This window comes from Bison bison, unplaced genomic scaffold, assembly GCF_000754665.1.
Source record: "Bison bison bison isolate TAMUID 2011002044 unplaced genomic scaffold, Bison_UMD1.0 scf7180017864379, whole genome shotgun sequence".
NCBI classification, from domain to species: Eukaryota; Metazoa; Chordata; class Mammalia; order Artiodactyla; family Bovidae; genus Bison; species Bison bison.
The window spans coordinates 10,684,669-10,698,929 of record NW_011494951.1 but is presented as its reverse complement, the minus strand read 5'-3'; the positions used below and the strand labels follow the sequence as shown (position 1 = coordinate 10,698,929).

General features: G+C 42.0%; 1 protein-coding gene across 6 annotated transcripts in view; it reads left to right on the top strand.

The window, feature by feature from the left end:
* The window catches only part of LDB2 (LIM domain binding 2), a 454,021-nt gene that overhangs the window by 93,977 nt on the left and 345,783 nt on the right, over positions 1-14,261 (top strand). The gene's annotated exons all lie outside the window — the stretch shown is intronic.

The window sequence follows — 14,261 nt, the reverse complement described above, 5'->3', positions numbered from 1 at the left end:
GATGCCATGATCTTCGTTTTCTGAATGTTGAGCTTTAAGCCAACTTTTTCACTCTCCTCTTTCACTTTCATCAACAGGCTCTTTAGTTCCTCTTCACTTTCTGCCATAAGGGTGGTATCATCTGCATAGCTGAGGTTATTGATATTTGTCCCAGCAATCTTGATTCCAGCTTGTGCTTCCTCCAGCCCAGAATTTCTCATTATGTACTCTGCATATAAGTTAAATAAGCAGGATGACAATATACAGCCTTGACATACTCCTGTTCGTATTTGGAACCAGTCTGTTGTTCCATGTCCAGTTCTAACTGTTGCTTCCTGACTTGCATACATGTTTCTCAAGAGAATACATGATATTTATTTTTCTCTGTCTGACTTACTTCACTGTGTCGGATTGTCTCTAGGTCCATCTGCATCCCTGAAAATGACAGTTGCCTTCCATGTTAGGGTTCAGTAATATTCTAGTGTATACATGTGTCTCATCTATTTTACCATTCCTCTGTTGATGAATGTTTAGGTTGCTTCCCTGTCCTGGCTATTGTAGACAGTGCTGCAATGAACACTGGGGTACATGTATCTTTTGGAATTGCGGTTTCTTCCTGGTTTATGCCCCAGAAGCAGAATTGCTGGGTCGTATGGTAGTTCTGTCTTTAGTTTCTTTAAGGACCCTCCATGCTGTTCTCCACAATGGCTTCACCAGTCTACATTCCTGCCAACAGTGTTAAGAGGGTGAAAAATGGTACAGATGAACCTGTTTGAAAAGCCGGTAGAGGACAAATGTATGGACACCAAGGAAGGAGAGGGGAGAGTGAGATGAACTGGGAGACTGAGATTGGCATATATACACTGCTATGCATAAAACAGATAACTAACGAGAATCTACCGGATAGCCCGGAGAGCTCTACTCAGGACTCTGCTGTGACCTAAATGAGAAGGAAATCCCACCAGAGGGGTATATGTATATGGATGACTGATTCATTTTGCTGAACCACAGAAAGTAATACAACATCGTAAAGCAACTGTACTCCAATAAAAATTTAAAAAGCAAAAAGCGAACAGTTTGGAGAATACTAACCATTCACTTTACTACTGGGAAGACAAAGGCACCAAGGAGGGGGTGCTTCGTCCCCCAGCTCTTAGCAACTTCAAGGAGTCTCTTGCTAAATTGTGTGTGACACTCTGCGTCTTCTCTCTCACTCCCATCAGTGAGCCCATAAAACCAGAAGAAGTTACCGTTTGCTGTGCTATGCTTAGTTGCTCAGTCGTGTCTGACTCTGCAACCCCATGGACTGTAGCTCCCCAGGCTCCTCCATCCGTGAGATTCTCCAGGCAAGAACACTGGAGTGGGTTGCCATTCCCTTCTCCAAGGGGTTTTCCCAACCCAGAGATTGAACCCGGGTCTCCTGCATTATTGGCAGATTCTTTACTCTCTGAGCTACCAGGGAAGACCATTTAGTTGAGTTAAATCAAAAGAAAACACACATTTCTGCAGTTTAATCCCAAGTCCTCAGTGTCAAGTTTCCTAACCTCTGAGCACTGTGTACTTGTCCCTTGTAGTGGAACTTGAGCCCTCACCGTAATGAGCCAGCATTGCTCTCTAGGATGGGTATGAGAAAACGTGGAGAGAAAAGCCCGATTAAAGAACTCCTGGCTCTGGGTCTACCCTACTCCCTTTCCCTCCCATGAATAATAACTTTTTGAAAAAGTACAAAAATAAAGACCAAAATATACAATATTGTATTTTGGCTTAACCTTCTAAAAGCCAACCCTTTTGGGGATGCTTTGTAAATGAAGGTGGCCACACATTTGCTGATGGTTCTCCTGTCAAGAGGCAGGGTCTGTTTCCCCTCTACTTGAATCCAGGCTGGCCTGTGCCTGCCTTGAACAGGCACCCACAGCAGACGTGGTGCCAGCTAGACCTGGTCTGCAGGTGAATGATAGTTTTCACCTTGGTCCCTGTTCTGAGTCTCCCTGGAGACGTGTGATTACCCAGCTAAGGGACCCTGAGAGAGGCCCTGGCACTTCAAGGAGATGGAGAGGACTCAGCAGAGACCACCTTCCAGCCGTCCCCATCTGGGGGCCAGGCAGGGGATGAAGTCTCAAGGACCTTTCAGTACTGGTTCAAACAGGGTGATATTCAGGTGGATGGACCTGACTCCAGCCCAGTACCACCCTCTTTGGATCGGTTTGGTCCTCCATGGAACAGAGAATCACCCAGCTAAGTCACTGACCATAAAATCACGAAATTTCATAAAATGGCTGTTGTTTTAAGCCACCAAAATTTGGGGTAACTTTTGAATGCAGCAATGGAAAACAGAACTCTTGAGTTGCTGCAGATAGTTTAAGTAAGCAGTTTCCTAGAGGCAGTATTCCCAGGTGGCACAGTGATAAAGAATCTACTTGCCAATGTAGGAGATTCAAGAGACGCAGAGTTGATCCCTGGGTTGGGAAAATGGAAGAGGAAAATGGCAACCTGATCCAGTATTCTTGCCTGAAAAATTCCATGGACAGAGGAGCCTGGTCCATAGGGTCACAAAGAGTCAGACGCAGCTGAGCAGAGCACAGCACACAGGCAGTATAGCATGGTACAGATTCTGGAGCAGGAATATTTCCTTTGAATTTCCATGTGCCTCACTTTCCTCATCCATAAAATGGGCATAATAACCACCTCATAGGAGGATTACGTGAGGATTAAAAAAAGTAATACCAGTATATATAAAGTCCTTGGAACAGTGTCTTGTACACAGAAAGTGCTATGTAAATATGTGTTATTATTCTAGAGCAATAAATTACACGTTTGAATGCTGGTTTAGGTAACAACTCGAAGATCAGGCTTGACTGTTTTATTGTGACCAGGCCTTTGTGCTGGGTCTTCAGGTCTCCTAAAATCTGACTTGCAAAAATAATTCAGATTGGGCTTGGAAATGAATATCCCCATGGGACCTAAAAGAGATAAAGAATTGTAAACAAGAAGAGAGACATGACATTTGCTAGAGTGGCATTTAGTGACGGGTCCACTGTTCTTAAACGTTGTTATTAGCCATATGAACAAGAGGTTGAACAGCACATTATTCACACCTGTACCATCAAATCAAGTAGAAGACTTGAGAAAACAGGGATTACATCTCCATGTCAGAAAAGAGTAGGAAGCTGCGCTGGGGAGAAAATGAAACAGCAAGATTCACTTCTGTCAAGTTCAAGATTTTGAATTGAATCTGTCGATGTATCAGTCCTTTCCCCAAAGGACGATTTGCAGCATCTCGGTTGAACAAGTGTTTACAGAAGGTGTGCCAGGCACCATGCCCAAAAATGTAAACTCCAAGGTAGGTAAGGGCTGCCCCTTCTTCTAAGGAGCTCACAGTCTTGTAGACGATGCAGATAGAAACCAGTAAAAATTAGGGTGACAGGTGCCAGAAAAAGAATGTATGAACAGGAGTTTCCTTAAAAGACTAAAGATAGAGTTATTGTGTGATCTAGCAATCTCGATCCTAAGCATGTCTCCAGAAAAGACTAATCTGAAAAGATACACACATTCTCAGTGTTCGTAGTGTGAAAGCCAGGACTTGGAAGCAACCTAAATGCCATTGGCCAAGGAATGGGTGAAAAGATGCTGTGTATTTGCATGATGGAATACTGCTGTTGTTCAGTCACTAGGTCGTGTCCAGCTCTTTGCGACCCCATGAACTGCAGCACACCAGGCTTCTCTTCACTATCTCCCAGAGTTTGCTCAGACTCATGTCCTTTGAGTCAATGATGTTATCCAACCATCTCATCCTCTGTCGTCCCCTTCTCCTCCTGCCCTCAATCTTTCCCAGCATCAGGGTCTTTTCTAAAGAGTCGGCTCTTCATATCAGGTGGCCAAAGTATTAAAGCTTCAGCTTCGGCACAAGTCCTTCCAATGACTATTCACAGCTGATTTTCTTTAGGATTGGCTGGTTTGATCTTCTTGCTGTCCAGGGGATTCTTAAGAGTCTTCTCCAGCTCCACAGTTCAAAAGCATCAATTCTTCTGCACTCAACCCATGAACAGTATGAAAAGGCAAAATGATATTATGGAATACTACTCAGGCATAAAAAAGAATGAAATAATGCCATTTGTGGCACCATGGACGGAACCTAGAGATTATCATACTAAATGAAGTAAATCAGGAGAAAGACAAATGCTATGTGACATCACTTACATGTCCAATCTAAAAAAAATAATAAAAATGAACTTAATTATAAAACAGAAATAGCTTCACAAGCATTGAAAACAAACTTATGCTTACCAAAGGGGGAAGGGGAAGGATAAATTAGGAGTTTGGAATGAATAGATACACACACTATGGGCTTCCCTGGTGGTTCAGTTGGTAAAGAATCTGCCTGCAATGCAGGAGACCTGGGTTCGATTCCTGGGTTGGGAAGATCCCCCAGAGAAGGGAAAGGCTACCCACTCCAGTATTCTGGCCTGGAGAATTCCGTGGATAGAGGAGCCTGATGGACTACAGTCCATGGGGTCACAAAACAGTCAGACACTGCTTAACTACTAAACAAAGAAGAAGAAAGAACTGTGTTCACTTAGCCATTCATTCACTGAAGCTGACACCATGGAAATAATACTAGTCAGTGCTCTTCCGAAACCTGCAGGGAGAATCATTAATCAAATAATTGTCACACGCAACAGATCAACAGTGTGTAATCATAACTTTTTCACCTTATGAAGGAAAAGCAAAGTGGTCTATGGGAGGACAAGTGGTATCTAGCGCTGGAGGGCAGGGTAAAGCACTTCTTTACAAGAATGATGCCTGGGCTTGCGGCTTGAAGAATGGGCTACACAGTTAAGAAGAGAAGGGGAGGGAACTGGGTGGTTGGGACAGAAACTACAGCCTGTGCAAAGGTCCTGTGGAAGGAGGATCTTACAGTATAGCTTTGAGAAAACAGAAGATTTGCTGGAAGGGATACTAGATATCAGTAAGTACCATATGATCTTCAGTAGAAACATTTTGGATTTATTTAACCTAAATAAAAAAATCAAGGCTACTACAGACTTCAGTGAAATATATTGGATAGTGTAAATCTTTTTAAACTAGGAGAAACATCTAAAAGAGGCTAGTCTATGGCTCTTCACCCCTAATAATGTCACTAGTGTGAGGAATACTATAGACTTGCTTTTTCAATCTGAAGTCGTTATTCTACTTATGATACTAACCAATATAGTGCTACTCTAGCTTTCAGTTGGAAACCTGGTTCAAAACCCAGGAGGATTTTGCACTCTCATCCTGAAGGCAATGAAAAACACAATACTTTGCTCTTTATTTACAATTAAAAATGTTTGTTAAAGTTCATGTTCTCCTGCTCTGTGGTAATTTTCAGGCTCGATATGAACAAATGTTAAGTAACACATTTGAATGATCTGAATATATAGAATCATATTTCCACAAATGCTCTGCTTTTCCATCAATCACTCATTGCCTCTTAAAAGGAAAATAAATTTGCTTTTGAATGGAGCACCGATGATTTTTTTTTTCTTCCTAATATAAGACTCTAAATATTTGAACGGGTTGCAAAATCTGTTCATTTTTCAGGACCTAGATGAAGCCCCTCCTTCTCCAGGAAGCCTTCTTTATCTCTCTACTTAGCTTGATCTGCATATTTCTCTGATGCCCTTCGCTTTGTATCCCTGACTGCGGTACTTCATTTTATCTTTTTTTTTTTTTTTAAACTCTCTCTTAGGTGCCTGCTTTTTTTCCCCATCCCAGTTGTATTCCAAACTATTCCTAGCATGGCAGCCAGCACCTGGTGATTGTCAGGATGTGTCTGTTGGTGGGATGGATGAGAGAAAGGGACAACAGTGTTGCATTAGCTTAGGCTCTTAAGTTGCAGAACATAGAACGTGACTCTTGTGAACCTAAGAAGACAATGTATTACAGGGGGTTCTCTGAGGATGGACAGGAAGTTTGGGGAATTTGGGAGAGTTGAGAACCAGAGGACACCATGGGATACAGCAGCAGAAGCGTCATGATCATAACTGCTTGCCGTCACTGGGTTGAGATCATCCTTTCTGCCAACCCTGTGCCCTGCTCTTCAAGACTCAAAGTCATAGGAGAGAATCCAGAACTGAATCTAGGTTTCCCTGTTGACACATGACTGCACTGGGTCGGGACGAGGAAGACCTCAGAGAAGAGCCTACAGGACTCGCTTACTTTCTGTGGGTGGTGTGTTTACTATTCAACCGGGCCTGTGCACGTTGGCAAAAGTTAATCTTCCAGAAGAAAATCGATTAATGCTATTAGAAAGATCAGTATGGGTAGGAAGAAAAGCCTGTAGATATATCCATTGCGTGTGGAAAGGACTCCACAGTAATGAAATTGGTTTTGCATTTGTCTTGAAAGAAATGGCAACCCACTCCAGTATTCTTACCTGGAGAATCCCATGGACAGAGGAGCCTGGCGGGCTGTAGTCTATATGGTCACAAAGAGTCAGACACGACTGAAGTGACTTAGCATGCACGCACTAACTGGCTGGTGACCTTGGGCATGTCATTTATCCTCTCTGGTTCTTTCCTTTCTCACTTATTACATATAATAACCTTGTCTTCCTGACCTCCTGGTTGGTTGTAAGGGTCATAGAAGACAACATATCTAAAATTACTTTGTGAATGAGAAGTGCTCTGTAAAATGCAGAGTACTCTCTTTATAGGTGTTTGGTATATTCTGCAGCAGCATTATTCAGTAGGTGCTGGTGAGTGAAATTGAGATGTTTATTTCTCTCTTGGGTGTGATGTGTCCAGAGGAAATGTGAAGGTGACTTTCTCTCACTTGCACTATGCATTCCAATAGCAGTATAAATATCACTCATATTTACTGAATGTTTACTATGTGTTGGGATCTCGTCTAAACCACTTTTTGTGTCCTAACTCACTTAATCTTCACAACCGTCTCATGTTAAATGATGCAAATATTATTATCTTACAAATGAGTAAACTGAGGTACATCTAGCCTCAGAAGTGTCTCATCAACATCCCCTTCTACACTGTAGATCCCACTGGCAGAATCTGAATATCAATTTTTACTTCTTGACCGCCTTGCTAGATTATAAAGAAAATTAATGAGGAAATGTTGGCATAACATTTAGTGTTCATTGGAAGAAATCTTCTGGTGAAAGCTATTATTGTGGTGCATTTTCCTAATAATGAAATATGAAATATTGTAGTAGTTTTATGCTCTTCTTCTCTTGAATTAATCTTTCTAATCCTAGCTCACCATCAACTAAGTTTTCAAAGACTTCAGAATAGTTACTCTTTCTTAAGGGTTTTCTCTGTGATTTTACACAAATACACACATACATATGCATGTATGTAAATATATGTATGTATGTATGTAGGTATCCATGTAAATATATACATACATATATACCTATATGTAGGGACTTCCCTGGCGGCTCAGTGGTAAAGAATCTGCCTGCCAATGCAGGAGACACAGGTGCAATCCCTGGATAAGGAAGATCCCCTGGAGAAGGAAATGGCAATCTAACTTCAATATTCTTGCCTGGGAAATCTCATGGACAGAGGAGCCTTGCAGGCTATAGTCTATGGGGTTGCGAAAAGCATTGGATATGACTTGGCAACAAAACAACAAAGCTATATATATGTTCGACTCACTGTATTCAATAAAGTATATTCATTGTACATATTCATATACAATTCACTGGTTCCAGTCTCAACTATGTATTGTTTTTTCCTTGAGGGTCAGCACTCTTGAGTTTAAACCCTGCAAGAGTTTAAACCCTGGGTCCAAAAAAGGTTGTAGCCTCTCTGGTGAGCTGATGATCAGGTTTAGACTTGGGGGAACACAGCCACGAAGCCTATGTTAAAACTTTAGCTGTGGGTGCGGAATCAATGCCAATGCTTTTTCGAGTATAAAAAGGAGCCTTCCTGTGTTCAGAGAAAAGGGAAAGGAGAGAGGAAATGAGTGTGATCTGGAAAACTTTCCCCTGACGTCCTGTCACTCACCCAAATGGTTGGTGATAATTGGCACTGGAGATGTTTGTTAGATCAGATGGGGTACCACGTCTGAAAGAGCTACATCTGACAGTGGAGTGTCAGTCACGGGGACTCTATGCCTCGCTAATGTCAATGTGCTAAACCTCCATTGTCAGGAAATATGGTGAGAAATTATAAAAGTTGGGATAGAAGACTTTATCCAAGGGATAGAGTTTAAGACTGGGTGTGATAATCCCAAATTTCCCCATGAGCGAAATAAAGATAGAGGCGTGTTGGGGCAGGATTGTTGGGGCAGGATTGGATGCCTAGAAGAAAAATAATTGGAAAGATTTCTATTAGCCCATGAATGAGTTCTGATAATTTTATTAACTAAAAAATTATAATATTTTTGTGATCATTAGCCAATCTTCCAAATTTAAGAAAAGCTCCTTTACAGATCAAATATGCATGTATATAGATAGCTTCGCTCTTTGTACCTGCTCTTCATAACTGCATTTTTATAGCATTCTTCCCCACTGGAGAACAAAATCTTTTACAGCAGGCCTAGATGTACGTTGGTACATGTCTTTGTATTGTAATATAAATGAAATGGTTACTCTATTAAACTTAACTTGTATGTCTAAGGGAGAGAAGGGTGCATTTAGGGATGGATTAGCTCTATTTAAAATGCGATGTAATTTTACAAAAATAACAGATTGTATCCAATTATCATTGCAGAAAATATGGTCTGATAAATGCCCTTTCTCTAAAGGACTTTTTCAAGTTTAATTAGTATATGATGAGTGAGTGAAGTTGCTCAGTCGTGTCTGACTCTTTGCGACCCTGTGGACTGTAGTCCCCCAGGCTCCTCCATCCATGGGATTCTCCAGGCAAGAATACTGGAGTGGATTGCCATTTCCTTCTCCAGGGGATCTTCCCAGCCCAGGGATCGAACCCAGGTCTCCCGCATTGCAGGCAGGCTGTCTGAACTGAAAGGTTTAGAGGCCGTCAAATGGACATGACCTATAAAGGCAATTTTGATGGTTTTACATAGAAATGACCTCTAATGGAAGAGAATACAAGTGGGAACTATTTGAGATACATTTCTATGTAAAATGTAGCTTGCACATAATTCAGCATTTTAAATGAGCACTCTGCAACCGAGACCAAACATCAGTCATCTCTTGAGGTTTTCTACTATGTACCAACATCAAATCTACATAGGAACAAGTGTTACTCCTGCTTTTCTCTTCTATATCAAATGTCCTGAAGCCTTTGTGTCTCTCTGGAGCAAGGCCGAGTTTCTGAAGGCACATTCCAGTATAAACATCATCTATGGGGTAGAGAAGGACCTGGTAAGTCACATTGTACAGTCTCAGGGCCAGGTAGCCGGGGTAGAGGAATCCGCCTCCTCCTATGACAAAGGCTTGTAATACACCATTGAAAAGTTTAGTCAACAGTACTATGTGAATACTTGAGTAAAATTAATACAGTGGAATAATTTAAAGGTTGTTTTATCCAGTGGTAAAAATCCCCATCAATCTATTAAAAACCATGAACTGAGCAACTGTCATAAATAAGGGGCTTGGCTTGGTATGGATGGATGAGCCCTGGGACATAGTAATGGGTCTATATGTGACTCCTGCTAAGGGCTCCATAGATGTTTGCAGCATGAAAGAAGAAATGAACATAGAAAACTTAAATGACACCAATGACTTTTTGGAGTAGATATCCCATGCTCAGCATATTCCATGCATCAGTCCACTCAATCCTTACAACAAACCTCTGCTGTAATTGATTATTCTTGAGTTGAGGTTGGTTAGAATGACAGATTGAGACACTTACTTGAGGCCAGACCTCTGCAGTAGGGGTAGTAAAACTGGGATTTGAACCTGAATTCATTTGTTTTGGGAGCTCATGGATTCCTTAGACCTTCAGTGAAACCCCTGGAAACCTTTCTCATTTGACTGTAAATTTTTCCCGAGCAACCATTAATAGCATTCATCACCTCAGTGAGATCTATCATGAGGTCCCATGTATTCTTTCCACATTTAAAAGGCTCATACAGAATTGGAAAACCAAGATGTAGTCATAATAGAAAAATGTAGCATAGGTAGTAAAATTCACCCTGAATATTCATTGGAAGGACTGATGCTGAAGCTGAAACTCCAATACTTTGGCCACTTGATGCAAACAGCAGACTCACTAGAAAAGACCCTGATGCTGGGAAAAACTGAGGGCAAGAGGAGAAGGGGGTGGCAGAGGATGAGATGTCTGGATGGCATCACTGACTCAATGAACATGAGTTTGAGCGAACTCTGGGAGGTGGTAAAGGACAGGGGAGCCTGGTGTGCTGCAGGCCTTGGCGTCACAGAGTCAAACAGGACTGAGCAACGGAACAACAGCAATAAAGTTCAACACGGAAAATGTGTGATTAATTTCCTGGAACTGTCATGGGGCTGAAGTGGTAGAAACCCCTGTGGGCAGCATGATTTGGGAAGGTTTCCCTCAGGAAGGGGGCTTCCGAGGTGGCTCAGTAGTAAAGGATCTGCCTGCCAGCGCAGGATACATGGGTTTGATCCCTGGGTCAGGAAGATCCCCTGGAGAAGGAAATGGCAACCCTCTCCAATATTCTTGCCTGGGAAATCCTATGGACAGAGGAATCTGGTGGGCTTCAAAAAGTTGGACATGATTTGGTGTCTTAAACAGCAACTTTTAAGAAGAGGCATTTGAGATGAGCCTTGAAGGATAGTGCTGTGCATGCATCAGGGAACTGGGTTCCAGCCTGGTGTGCTGCCACCAGACTCTCCTCCCTCCCCTCTCCCTTGGGGACATTTGACAGCAAGGAAGAATTAATTACCACACATTTCCCTCTGCTTAGAGCCGATTACCTGCAAGGCTGCTCCATGAACGTTAGGCTGAGAATAGCAGGGAAAACGCCATTTGGAAATGTTCTGCTTGGAGCGGGTGTCCAGCTGCTCATTTAGATCATGAACTGTTTGTCAATACTGACAATTAGTGGGCTAAAGATTGCATTGACCACATGACAAGAATCGATACGTGCAATACTTGTTAGTTATTTACCGCCGAGTGTATTAAAGCCTCTAGATTTCTTATAAATCCTTCAAAGCCATCCTGCTATGATCCTCTCAGCAACACGCATTGACACATCAATAAATCCTTTTGACAAGGGTGATCTGTGAAAATCAATACCAGTTTATCAGCGATTCCCATGTAGTTCTTTTTCTTTTTTTTTGACAGGCCAATAGAGATTTAAGATCATTTCCCAAAGCTGAGAACCTACACGGTTCAGGTACAAGGCTTGTTGTCACTGTGCCTGCAAGGCACTGACCTTGATCACTTTTCTTTGCTCAGTCTTTGTAAATCCCAGTGGAGAGAGACAGAGACCCATTCCCTAATAAAGGTGATGACTGCAGGCTCTTTGAGAAGTGGAGAGTTGAAGGTCTTAGCACATAGCTGTCTGCAGCTGTGCCTAACCCGCCTTCAACTCCTCTCTGTCTCAGAGAACGCTAGAGACCTTTCCAGCAGCTACTCACCCTGATTCTTCATCAGCCTTTAGCACTGGTGCTCAATTGTCTGCTTGTTGAATAGATTTGCCTTACGTTTTTTATTACATGAGCTGAGTTAAACCTTCACGCTAAACAAAAATGCAGTTCAAGTTTATATACACAAATAGTGCATTAGTTAGCGTAAGACGAGCTGCATAACAAAGTGAAAGAAAAGTGAAAGTCTCTTAGTTGTGTCCGACTCTTTGTGACACCGTGGACTGTTACCTACCAAGCTCCTCTGTCCGGGGAATTCTCCAGGCAAGGATACTGGCGTGGATTGCCATTTCCTTCTCCAGGTGATCTTCCTGACCCAGGCATCGAACCCAGGTCTCCTGCATTGCAGGCAGATTCTTTACCCATCTGAGCCACCAGGGAAGCCCAAGCGGCCTCAAAATGCCAATTTCTGGATTACATCTGGTTCAGTGTTGCTGCATTCTGGACATGAGGATTCAGAGACCCCAGGTCCTTCCATCTGTGGCTCTGCTGTCCTTTGGTATCTGAGTGATTTCAGCCTGAACAAGTAGAAACCCAAGAGAGAAAGAGAAACTCATCCATTAAAAAAAAAAAAAAAAAATCCTGACCTGGAAAAGACACGTTTCATGGGCTTATGTTCCATGGAGAAGAACTTGAAACAGGGTGACGTGATGCAAAAAGGGGTCCGTCAGTTTACTCTAAGATGGACAGTTACATCCGAGGGACAATCCCATACTGCAGAAAGAGCACGGATTTTCTGGGGAGAGCTGGCCAGAGATGCAAACTAGGACTGGCTACATCTGTGGCTTCAAGGGCCTGTGTTACAGACACGGAAAATACACCATTCAAATGCTTCACAAAGTATGCTGGCAACTGGGGGAGAGAGTCTGTCTTCCTGAAACTAGCAGATTGTACGCAAATATTCTTTACCTTCTCGCTAATCTCCATGGTCAAAGCCTCCAAATACTGATGGCCTTTATTTTTCTGGGGTTCCATGGACCTTGGCTTCTGGCATAGAAGTTGCTACATCAAAACTGAATCTTAAGTCTCTTCTTTGAAAGTTCTGTTGGCAGCAGCTTTAAAAGACACAAAAAGATGAAGTGTTCATAATCATCTCATGTTCTGTCTCTGAAATATAATCTCAAAAGAGGCAACTGCACTTAAGTTTAGACTCCCAGGTGCCACTGGTTACTCATAAAATCTGCCCCCAATCAGGACTTTCTTGCTTCTCTCTGCCTCTTTGCTGAACCACCATGTCTCTGTGTTGCTGAAACTAATAAAATTCTGTCTATGACTCTTTTGGGGATCTCTAGCCAGAGTCATGTTTGAGATCCAAAGACAAAGAGAAGTTTCTGCTGGTATTTTGCTGTAATTAAAGATACATGAGTTTTCTAGAGCAGCATTTCTAAAGAAAGAGATGTCCACTAGCTTGGGGATCTTGAGGGTTTTTTTTTTCCCCCTTCTCTTCTCTTTTCTTCCTTCCTTTTACTTCTCTTCCTCTTCTTCCTCTTCCTAAACCTTCTGATCTTTCTTCCTCTTCATTTTTCTTTTTAAATGACTATACCGACTACATTGGATATTTAGAGTTATCTGTTTTCTCACTTTTTTAAGCATAGAAACTCATTTGACATATGGAATTGGGAGAAGAAACATGCTTTGGAGAAAGCCTACCTTCCCTTTATATAGGTTCACTGAAATATCTAAATTCTGGAGGAAAGTTCCCCATTGATAAGGCCTATACTTTCTGAGTAGTCTTTAGTTTTTTGCTGTATATTCAATACTTCAGCAATTTCTTTTGTGCTAGGGTGACAGGTAAGTGAATATTTGGATGGAAAGACATGGGTGAAACGAGACTGGATGTGGGAGAAGAGAAAGCTGATCTTTGTGTCTTATATTTTTAACTGTCCGCATTTCTCTAAATGCAATATTTAAAGACTACAGCAGTGGAGGTTGGGGGCATTCTGTTCCTCTCTAGCTCAGTCCACCATGAGAATCAGAATGAAAGATTGGGTGGTTTTCTACAGTGTAGCAAATGAAATAGCTCATTAGCTGTAAGCAGCCAATAATCTGTCGTGATTCACCAATAGCTAGTATTCCTCAGGGAAATTTATGCGAGGCAAGGCAGGAAGAGTGAGAGAGCAAGAAGAAAGAGGATGAAGGAAGCAAGGAAAGTATGAGCGAAAGCGTGCTTTCCATCCTTGCAGAAGGCTGTTTCTGATGCACTGAGAGATGTTTTTTGCTGTATTTCATCTTTGTGTGGAGACTATTTTTAGCATCCAGCATTATTCCTGGTTAAAAGGATGACTTTGAGTATTATCCATGATTAATTAAGGCCATATGGCTCTTGAAATATTCTACTTGTGGATATAATAATGAATAAGACCATAACTATTTACCTTCTTTCAAGACATGATCACAATACATTTTAACCCCATGAAGTACACAGGCAGGAATTCACTCCTGGTCTGCAGATGGAATGATGAAATGACACACATATCTTAGGCTGACATTGCAGGGGTGAAAACTTAAAACAGGGCCACAGCCCCATGTAAGAGGGACTCGTCAATGCCATCCCAGGATGGGACAGATTCAGGCCCAAAACTAGTTTTTTGGACTGCCAATCCTTGTCTTGTTGCACTGAGGAAATTTGAAATAGTTATATGCTAGTGATGGTTAACTTGCATGAAGCATTTTGTTAAATGCTTTTCATATATTGACTCGTTTGTTCTTCAAAGAAGTACTGTGGTATAGTTCTGTTATTACC